The following is an 11,030-nucleotide window of genomic DNA, read 5'->3' on the forward strand; positions in this document are numbered from 1 at the left end:
CAGCAAAAATAAATTTAAAACCAATTTTTGATAGTAGTTGGTACCTGGCAATTCACAGAAGTCTTAGAAGTCTTTCAGCTGACAATACAGTCCTCCAAAAAGCCTGTAAGAAGTTCATTCAAAACTAAGAGTATTGAAGATAAAAAAGACTGAAAATCTAAAATATGAGGTAGAAAGAGTAGGACTTAACAGAAGTAAGGGAAATTGTACAAGCTAGAGGAAAAACAATAGAAAAAATATCAAAAATTGCAAACATTTTAAAATGTTGCACACTGCAAGTGCTGAAAAGTTGCTTGAGGAAAAAAGAATTAGCAAAAATACTCAACAAAGTATTCTTGTATTATAATTTGGGGAAGAACTAATTTAAAAGCAAAAACAAAAACAAAGCACAGCAACTCTCAAAGAATTTCAGCTGTCATCATAAGCAAATATGTGTGGTGTAAAAGAAATGGAAAAATAAATCTTTTTTTTTATTATTATTGTCCAGTGGCAGAAGGAACTATTGACTACTCCACAGCTGATGTTTGCTTTGTGATACTGGAAACTGGAAGCTGAATGCTAAAAGGTTAATGAGGAATAATAAAAGTAAGTTGACACACAGACCACTCATGAATGTTATCTCAGAGTGGAGCTATTCTGTAGCTGATACTCAATGTTTCATATGTACTATAGACAAAGCAAAGCATTATACTAACTAAATATTCCTCTGCTTATATAAGGGAAAAGAATTTTAAAAGTTTAATTAATTAGAAACTGTATTTGCTTGACAACCAGAAGTACTTTTCACAGAGAGTTTAAAGATAAGTCAGGATACTGACTGAAGGCTGAGAGTAAAATTTGAAGTGTTTTTCTAGGGATTCAGATAGCAAACATCAATTAGCATTAACAAGACCTATGTCATTAGACCAAACTGCAGTTTTAAGCGGTGAATTTTAAACCCTGCCACAGGTGTCTGCTACTAGACAAATAAGAATGTAAAGAGTTATCAGCTTAAGTGAGCAACTAAAGTTTTAAGCGTGAAAGGAATGAGCAGTTGTGGTCCATTTAGTTAGGGTCACAGACAACTGTAGAACTTCTCATGCACACATACCCCCAAGTGAATTACCTTCACTAAACTTGGAACGTGTCCTTGATAAATGTCTTCCACACAGTATGTAATTGTTGCGTAAGTCCACAGTTATGGATTAGCCCCAGTCTATGCTCCCGCCTGTTCAAAATTTCACTGATGTCCTTACTGAAACAACTGGCAATTTTCTATTAATTTGAATAGAAGAGAGACATTTATGTAGTTTATGAAGATACAAGATTCATCATCACTATCAACATCTTTCTTCACTCATGTACACTTTCCCCTTTTGCCCTGGATATTTCCATTCCTACCCTTTCAAAAGTCCTTCATGCATTGCTGTTTCTCATCTCAATACAGTCAGCATTCTTTCATTCCTTAGATTTTTTTTCTGTATATTTTCCTCTGGCCTCCAACTTTATTCTTTCATCCTTCCTCCTCAAAGACAGCCAATCTTTTCTTTGCCAAAAAGGCAATTGTTGTTTAACCCAGCAGGCAGCTAAGCACCACACAGCCATTTGTTCCCCCAGCCCTGAGTGGAATGGGGGACAGAATCAGAAGAATAAAAGTAGAAACTTGTAGGTTGAGATAAAGAGAGTTTAATAGGATAGAAAAGGAAGGGAAAATAGTAGTAACAAACACACAAACAAATACATAAAAAACAAGTGATGCACAATGTGATTGCTCACCACCTGCTGATTGATGTCCAGTCAGTCCCTGAGCAGCGGTATGTCCCATTCCCCCACCCCCCTCTCGCCCCAGTTTTTATTGTCCCACATGGTATCATATGCTATGGAATATCTTCTGGCTGGTTTGGGTCAGCTGTCCTGGTTGTATCTCCTCCAAGCTCCTTGTGCACCTCCAGCTTGTTCAAATATCCTTTGCTTTGTCCTTGAAAGTCATCATCAACCATAGTTTCACTCAGATTATACTCTCATGCTACCATTCAGCATTTCCTGTCTTTCATTTTAAACCTTTTGGTACCCCTGTATGGCATGTATCCTACTATCCTGTGAAGTTGCCTTTACACTCAGCCTCCATCCATCTATTTCTCTAGCTTTGTCTTTCAGGACTCTGAAGTGCTTCCTTTCCCCTCTTCTCCTAGAAGTCCCTTCTTTCTCTTCCTGCTTTGTAGTCTGACTGCTTCTCCATCAGTAGGACTTCCCTGTCTGTAACCTCTTGCTTGGGGTTGTCTTCCACATTAGGTCCACTTCATCCTGACTACCACTGTTAGGGTATATCAGCCAACACTCCTCTGCCTACTTCAGTTCCTCCACTGCCAGGAAGCACTTTATCTCTGTATTCTGTTGCTATCTCTAATACTGACTGGTATTCCCAGGGAGATGTTATGACTTTATGTACCAAGGAAAACCAGGACCTGTTTCTGCTGCTCACATTCTATACTGAAGTGGGAAAACTTTTCATCCTGGGTCAGAATTAAGCTTTTCACAGTGAAATATGAAGTAGTATAGGTGAAAATAATGACCCATATACACAGCTGGTATAAAATATATGTTTTATCAAACTATTACTTTCTCTGACACTATGTATGTTTTGATACAACAGAAAACGCTATGGATAACCTTTCATTGTATTTGGAATTTTTGAAGTTCTGCATGTCTTTGATGATAAGAAGGCACTCCTTTTCATTTTGTTCCATTTTCTTTCATTTTGTTTTGTTTCATTTCTTTTAGTTTCTTTTCTTTTTTTTTGAAGTATCACAAAGCAAAATGTCTGTTTCTGGTCTGCACAGTTTTAAGACTGACCCCAACTCATTGCTTAATCAATCAAATTTAAAGGTTATGCTAGTAGCTTCACCAGAATGTAAAAGGTCTTCTTGAAAGACAGTCCACTGATCTCCAGCACAATGGGAGGTGTCCATCCTCCTTGAGCTTCCAGGGCTGGTAAAACATCTTAAGCACCATAAGCAAATTAAATGTGTGAACACCTAATGATGATGGTGGAATTATTAATGATACCATTATAGTAATGATTTCTGTGCATGTCTCTTCCCAACAGAAGTGCTTGAAAAACCACACTCACATATGCCTCTCAAAATGGTTCAGCAGGCTGGCTCTTTAGTAAGTTGCTCTCTGTTTCACCAGCTGCCTCATGGCATACTTGTTGTGGTGGATACTTGACACCTGTCAGATATATACATATATATATATATATATTTATACAGTCTATGCAAATCTCAGGATGTTATGAATTCATTTTCTTGAATTAATTGTTCATATCTTTGTTCTACTTTTCCTGTAGATTTCCCCAGTCATATCTTTTATTTTACTTAAAGTGAGACTACAGAAGACTTTGCCTATCACTGAAAGACCTGTAATACTCACCAGCCACTGCAGACAGGCTTTCACCTTGTTCTGAGTTTTCTTCAGGTTCCTTCCTTCACTGAAAAAATTGGGAGTTTTATTGGGAATCTCATCATAACAAGCTTTCAGCATTTCCTTGGTGACTCAGTATTTGCCTTCTGCTTTCTCAGGCTTTAACTAGATGATAAAATGTCTAATTCTGAGATTCTAATTTCTTTGTCAATGTCAATCGTTTCTTGAAGTGACGGTCCATTTAACATCTTTAAAAAGTACTCTGCCCATCAATGCCTTGACTCTTTCCACTTTAAAAAACTTCGAATATTGGTGCTTAAAAAAATACATGGCAAGATAAATGCCCGCCATTTGGAATGAATGTTTCTTGGTTCCATATTCAAAATCTAAACTTCAACAGAGAAGTTACAGGTATTTTTTATTTGTCAGGCTCTAAAGTTACATGTGCATTTTCATTTGTCACCCTTAAATCATCCACAACTTATGAAATCATTTGTAAACTAATGATATCCACATGAACAAATATTATCCACAAGAAGCAGTGAAGTTTCATTTTTGGAAGAAATAGAGTCCTACTCCTCCCCTCTGCCACACTTGTGCAAGTTCTGCCAGGTCATTTTGTGTTCCTCAGTTAATCTTGAGGAAAAATGAACCTTTATCTATATCCTCAGTCAATAACAAGGACAAAACAGTTTTCTAAGCAGAGTTTAAGAGTGGCTGTAACAAAGCTTTAGAGTGAGAGCCCCTTGTACCAGATAATGATAATCACTGTAATTTACTGTGTTGGATACCTAGACATATATGTATAAATGTGATACAGATCATGGGGCTTATCTGTATGGCACTAAAATTGGACTGCAGTATGAGAAAATTAACTTTGCTTGCTTGTGTGGATGAAGAGAGGACAATTTTCAGTACTGTCAGCACTATCAGTATGAAACTTATTATGGGTAATAACATTACTGTGAAATAGATGCTTAAAAATAAAGATGATGTAATATTCATATATACTGTAGAATAAAACATGCCTTAAATGAAATAGACTAATTTTATTGATGGTGTCAAAGAAATGGATGTCTTTCTTGATGAAAAATCTGAATAGAGCCCAGGCAATGGTCAGTACTCTATCCTGAGATTTATTATGTCACACAAAAAGCGGTGTTACTTTTTTTAGGAATTTGAATTTATCAGCTAGATCCCTTGGCATATTATATACATAAATCACATCTGTTAAGTTGATTTTAATAAAATGCATCTAGTGATTGACATTAGCTTTATAAAATCTAGAAATATAGATTTAAACCTGAGACTAATTCATGTTATCAAATTACTTCCTCTCTCGTGTGTCTACAAAGGATTGCTCCAAATTTGATCTAGAACTTTTTTTCTGTTTGTTGGCCTATGATAGATCTTTAATGTTACTTAAACTTACTTTGTATTTAATGGATTTAAGCAAGCTATTAAGTATGGCCAATAAACCATATATCTGACTTACCTAAAATATTGGAAAGTAAAGGATCCTGTCACTTGAATAATACTAGTGCAGACAAAATCCCTTAAAAAACCTCACCTTAGGTATACAGGTTGTTCAAACAGAAAACTGAGACATCTCACTGGTATGGTACAATTAAAGTGCATTTGTCTTTACGAAAACAATATCTACTGTGTTATAGTAGAAAAATGAATGTCAGCTAACAATCTAAAAGCAATAAACAATAAACTTAAATTATAGAAAGAGTCAATTAGTATGCCAATTAGTCTATATTGCAAGCAACTTACACGAAAAATCTTATTTTTCACTGTCATACAAGGTGTCAAGGAATGAACTCTGTCATTTAGGATTCACTAATAATTATAAAGGGGAGTTTGACAGATTATGATGTGACTCCATAAAGTAGTAATATAAAATAGCTACTCACCAAATGATAAAAGCTTTTATACTTCAGCAGCTTTTAAAAGGGTACACATAGTAATAGAAACTCACTTTGCAAAAAGACAAATAAATCTGTGGATGCATATGCTTTGTGTCAGTTTCATGTGGTTCCTAAATAAGATTTTTACTGAAAATGTTCTCAGTGCAAAAAGATAATAACATAGAGAAAAACACATTCATCAAGTAGAACTCATGAAAAAACAAGGCCTTGCTTTATTCTTCTGGGATAAACAGAAAAAAAGTTAATAATCTCTTCATAGTCATTGAATTCACTAACCCAGAATACAAAAGGTACTGTAAAGGCAAAGAAGGACTTTCAGACTACATTATGCAAATACCACATGCTTCAGGAGACCATTCAGTTCAGCTCACAGCCGAAGATAATCAGTTTCCTCATTTGAGTTTAATTTCAAAACAGAAGCATGAGTTGTAGGATCTATTCTACTTCTAAAATTCTTGGACATCCCAAAAGCTCAGCCTACTTCTTCCAGGACTTGACAGTGATTTTGAATGGCTTGTAAAATGATAAATGGAAATCTAATTCTTATTTTTAGCTGAGATCTTAATTTGGCTTTTGTCTTGTGAAAAGCATAAGCAGCCTTTGTTGAAGGCTCGTGGCAGCACTTAATTATGTACAAACATGTAATGATTGTATTAATTTACATTACCTACATACCACTTTGGCTTAAATGAGTAGGAACTTCTATGGTCCCCAAAAAATAAATTTACCAAATAAGCCTTGACAAGACCATTTCTGTCTGAATGATTAGGGCTAAGCTACATTTGCACACCTGGAAAATGATTTTACTCAAAGCAAACATCACCCCTGACTCTCGCAAACAAATGTTTGGTCTAGCTTCCTTGAGTCCAGAACAAGGTGTGATCTTTCCTCCTTCTCTGAGATTCAGTACATCTACCTTACTTAAATCCCTCCACGAATTCATACTCTTTTTCTGCAACCATATTGATTTTTTCATTTGTTGTAAATAACTATTTGTTTATCATTATGGAATCTGAAAAGGGAAAATAATTTACTACGGAAAAAGAAGGCAGAAAGAAGCATGATAGATGAAATCAAGGACATTCATCTGTGACAAAGAATTATAGACAACTACAGAATGTCAGAAAGGAAGTCATGAGTTCTTGAAAATGCTCAGCCTTCATAGAACTGATTAGTGCCTGATGATTTTGAAAAAATACACTCTTTCTCCATACATTTGTTTAAATTATTTCCTTGGAAATAATTTCCAGCTGGTTCCATGATGTATTCATGATCATCAATTATTACTCCGAGGATACAGCCAGTATTAAGTTTTAAATGCTTTGTTTGAAGTGCTGGAGTTTTTAAGCCACAAATATGAGAAATGTACTTTGAAACATGTGAAGCTGCTGAGACCTCAACTACATCCCATGCCCCTGGGATTTGCTCCTGTCTGAATCCCTGTGACAGAGAAGAAAGCCCGTGTCACCACATCATGGGTCATGGTACCCTCTGAGTTTGTGGTATATCGAATATTTATTTTGCATGGACAGCGGGTTAGAAATGGAAAAAACCAAGTTATTATATAAGCTAAAGACCCACCTTGTTTCTGTTGTGCATAAGTGCCTGAATGAAAGGATACACTTCTCTCAGTTAATTCATTGTTTTGTATTTGTTTCTAACTGTAAAGAAGGCACCTTCATGAAGGCAGAGCAGAAGTTCTGTGAATATTTGTTCCAGTTTTCCCTTTCAAAGTTTTCAGGAGTGTTTTAGAAGAGCGAAGTTGTGCTAAAAACAAACAAACAAACCCCAAGTGAGTGTTCAATACTTCCTTATTACATGACAGCATGGTAGTAGGAGAGCCCTCCTTTTTTTTTTTTTTGCACTCATCACCTGCCCACTGCTGCTCACTCAGGAGTGTTTTTTCATACATGCCAATCTAAGCTTGAGTTTGCCCTCAAGTTCATTTGATTGAAGTGCCTGGGAATACCTCAAGGACTGTCTTATAGTTCCTGTATACAAGGACTCAGGGAAGAATCTGGAAAGAATATCTTTAAGAAAACATGCTTCAAGATAATAGTACTAATTTCGTCAGTCAGGTATAACCTAGAGGGACTGTAGGTAAAACTTTAGTCATAATTTGGAATATAATAGATGTTCACAGCCCCACAACAGAAATATACTCTGATAAGGAATGTGTTACCATATTGTCAGTCTTTGGTTGCATGAAGATAGTATTTGCTGCCAAATATTGCTGAATTATTTTCCTGGTGCACACTTTGCAATGTATTTCTAATGTGATCACTTATTATTTAGTTCTCTCTCTCTATTTGATTAAAGCATAAATTAAGATAAAGTGCATCAAGGTTACTGATTCTTTCTGATAATAAACTAAAAATGTTGATTAAGCAGATGATGAGTTTAAGTCAACATCCTTTGTATTAAAATATTTGATGTGCATTTATGGACTAACCTCACAAAAGTTTCACAAGTATAAAAGAAATGTTAAATAATGATAAAGAATATTTTACTTTAGCATAATTTAATATCTACAGTTTTAATACAGAAACTCATTTAAGTAAGAAAGCACATAATTAAGCCCTATCAATATAGTGAACTGTTTATTTTTCAGATTAGAACATCACAAGTATTCTTGTTCTTTCATCTTGATTCTTGATTAGGCAATGTATTTGTTTTGGATTTTCATGGATATCTAATGAATGTTATCTATTTAAATTAATCTTTTCTTTTTTCTCCCACTCCTCCACTGTTTTTTTTTTTTTTTTAAAGAACAATCTAAGAACAATCTCTTAAGTTTTGGTATTACTGTACTTCCAGGTACAAACCCAGCAATATCTGTACTAGGAATAAACTCTCCTGTTCTCCTTCTCCTCTTCTTGGGAAATTAGAATCAAAACTTCAAAACTGAAATGGGAGTGTTCTTTTTTTTGGTAATGAAGCAGTTACTTTATACTTCTTTTGGTAGTTCCTATCTTTGGTAGTTCCTATCTTCACCAAGACCCAAGACCTTTTCTACCATCTCTCTCCCAGGCTGCTCTTTAGACCAGATCAGATATTTGTCCATGCTGCTTACTTAAAGCAAATGCCTCTGGGGCCAGTTTTGGAAGGATTTGAGTTTCCTTGGATGTCTTCAGCTGGATTCCCTTCATTTTAGATCATCTCTGTTTCACAGCAGAGAATGTCTGTGGACAGCCATGGGTACATGCTGCCATTGTGTGCCACCTCCAGCTGTGAGCTGTGCTTCCGATTCTTTAGGTCATGGGGCCTGTCTAGATTGTACTTGATGTGGCCTCTTGCAACAAAAAGAAAGACAAGAACAATAAAATACATCTCTGGTCTGAACTCAGACTGAATTTAGATGCTTACCTGGTGCCACACGGATGTGAAATGTTGGTCGTAACTTTCGCTGCAGAGCCTTTTCAGTATAAGCCTATCCATGAAGCAGGATCCCTGCTTGTCTGAGGTCCTTTTAATTTCAGTTTACTTCAAAGAAGCACATTCCATTGTTTAAAAGGTACTTTCAATTTCTGGACTTCACTCAGCTCCAAATAAGCAAACTTCAACAATGTATATATTTGTCCCGTTCTTTCCATGGACCTTCCTCTTCACACTTTGTATTCAGCCCCTTGTGTAGGTAGATCAGCTCATTACAGCCAAGAGAAAGAGAAAAAGAAATGGTTTGAGTGTATTCAATAACTGTTCAATGTTATTAGTGGTCCCTAAAATGATGTTAAAAAGGATAGCATGCTTTCTATCATAACAAAAGCTGAGGTTATTTGTTATTGTTTAAAATAAAAATAAGTAATTAATTTACTATTAAATTGAAAAGATCACATCTGACAGCAGTTCATTTTTTTTAGAGTTATTTTGCTCAGATCCTGTAAATCTACTTGTAATGCTGAATAAGAATGATCCATGGATTAAAAATTAGTGAGAAGCTTTATAGAACACAGCAAATAAAATACAATAGTAACCTTACACTTCAGATACAGGATGAGTATAATCTGCGCAGCAGTCAAGATGGGCTAGATCTACATGGGCTAAGAGAAATTAATCAAAATGTAATGTAAGGTTTGGCATGAAATCTAAAAATGCTTTGAAAAGTCAATAAAGGAGGCTTTATCTCCAGCAGGAGTAAATCCATCAGATAAAGTCATTGCAGCAATGTCCACTTACGTCAGTTGAAGATCTGCCCCAATATTTGTAAAATTAATGGACTACACTATATTGCTTTCATTTTTCTGCTGATAGTCTGGAAAGGTAATTAGTACACAGCTGCATCCCCAGAAGTATTGTCTAATAGAACCTGGTTTTGCCTTGCGGCAATGTGTAAAAACATACAAAGAGAAGGTAAGAACTGGAGAGCTTGATTTTCCACAGCCTTGCATGTTGTATATGTGTACAACAGTGCCAAGTAAGTATAAATTCCTGCTTTCCCACTTTGTTACACAGAGGTGTGAGAAACAATCCAGAAGACCAAATATATATAAAAAAGTTTTATATAAAAGTTATATAAAAACTGATATTTCTTAATTTTTTTAGCTAAAACAAATAAAACTGCTTACTTGACAAATAAGAAGTGAAGGATTCAAAGAGGAAAACATACACCACTACACAAAATAAATATATTTCAGGGAGAGAAAAGAATCATGGATATGTTACATAACACTGAAGGTTTTTTATTTATTTTATTTTATTTATTTTATTTATTTTATTTTATTTATTTATTTATTTTTATTTTATTTTATTTTATTTCATTTTACTTTTATTTTATTTCATTTTATTTCCTTTTATTTTTTTCAGTATACTGAAATGCACTAACACAAGGAATTAATAAAGGAAGTCTATTTAATGTGAAAAAAGAAAAAAGAAAAAACACTGTTAACTCCAACTCACTTGAGAGATGAGCAATTCCTATCAAAGCAGGAAACAGTAAGTCCTTATCTCATAATTAAAGTGCTTGAGTAGGAAACACCAAGGGAATATTCTAAATACAGTAGTATAGCTGTTAACTAAAGCAAAATGAAAAATATTATGGATATTAATTGTATAAATCAGTACAGAAAATTACCCCACACTTTGAGTCTAATTTTGACCCACTGACCTCAGCTGGACTGGTTATGTTTACAATGTTGAATAACAAGCCTTTTGAAATGAGAAGTGTAGAAAATAGACTGGTGTCTTCTTAGTGAAATTGATATTATGTAGAACCAGTGTTCCTCCTTAAATATGAAATTACAAATGGGATTTTCAAAGGAGACTAAGGGAATTAAGGTTTCCAGCTCCTGTTGAATTTTATTAGGATTTAGAAGTCTAATTCCCTCATGCTTCTTTGACAATCTCAGACTAAATATTTACCTCCTTTCTGCACCTCATGCCCTTTCTGCATTATTTACAACATTCAGAGATACCATTGCTCTCTGGAGCGTTCTGTGATTGTGTAGTACGTTCTCAACCATTTTATCTGCTTGTGCCCAGAACAGATAGCCAAAATTTGAAGGTGTACGGACTGTTTGTAGTAGCACAAAATAAACTGGATGAAAGAATTAGGATTTTTAAAAAATTGATCCTGTTATTTACAAGCAATGTATATTCTCTCTGATTTCCCTAAAGAGAGCAAGAATGCAGCAAGTCCAGCTCTTTACTCAGGATTCTCCAGATCACCTTCTAGAAGGACCCTGCCAGAAGGGTCAC

At 35.0% G+C, this 11,030-nt stretch overlaps 1 long non-coding RNA gene across 2 annotated transcripts; it reads right to left on the minus strand.

The window, feature by feature from the left end:
* Positions 1 to 735: 735 nt before the first annotated feature.
* On the minus strand, positions 736 to 8,841 carry LOC310898671. Of its 2 annotated transcripts, XR_014583521.1 has the most exons (4): positions 8,703 to 8,841; positions 6,918 to 7,103; positions 3,412 to 3,469; positions 736 to 1,254 (listed from the first exon to the last, which is right to left on the minus strand). It is a non-coding gene; the product is annotated as an uncharacterized lncRNA (long non-coding RNA). The 2 variants fall into 2 exon arrangements; XR_014583522.1 differs by lacking the exon at positions 8,703 to 8,841 and having other exon boundaries at positions 6,918 to 7,177.
* Positions 8,842 to 11,030: the final 2,189 nt, after the last annotated feature.

The sequence above is a fragment of the Anser anser genome (assembly GCF_964211835.1).
Source record: "Anser anser genome assembly, chromosome: 4".
Taxonomy (NCBI): Eukaryota; Metazoa; Chordata; class Aves; order Anseriformes; family Anatidae; genus Anser; species Anser anser.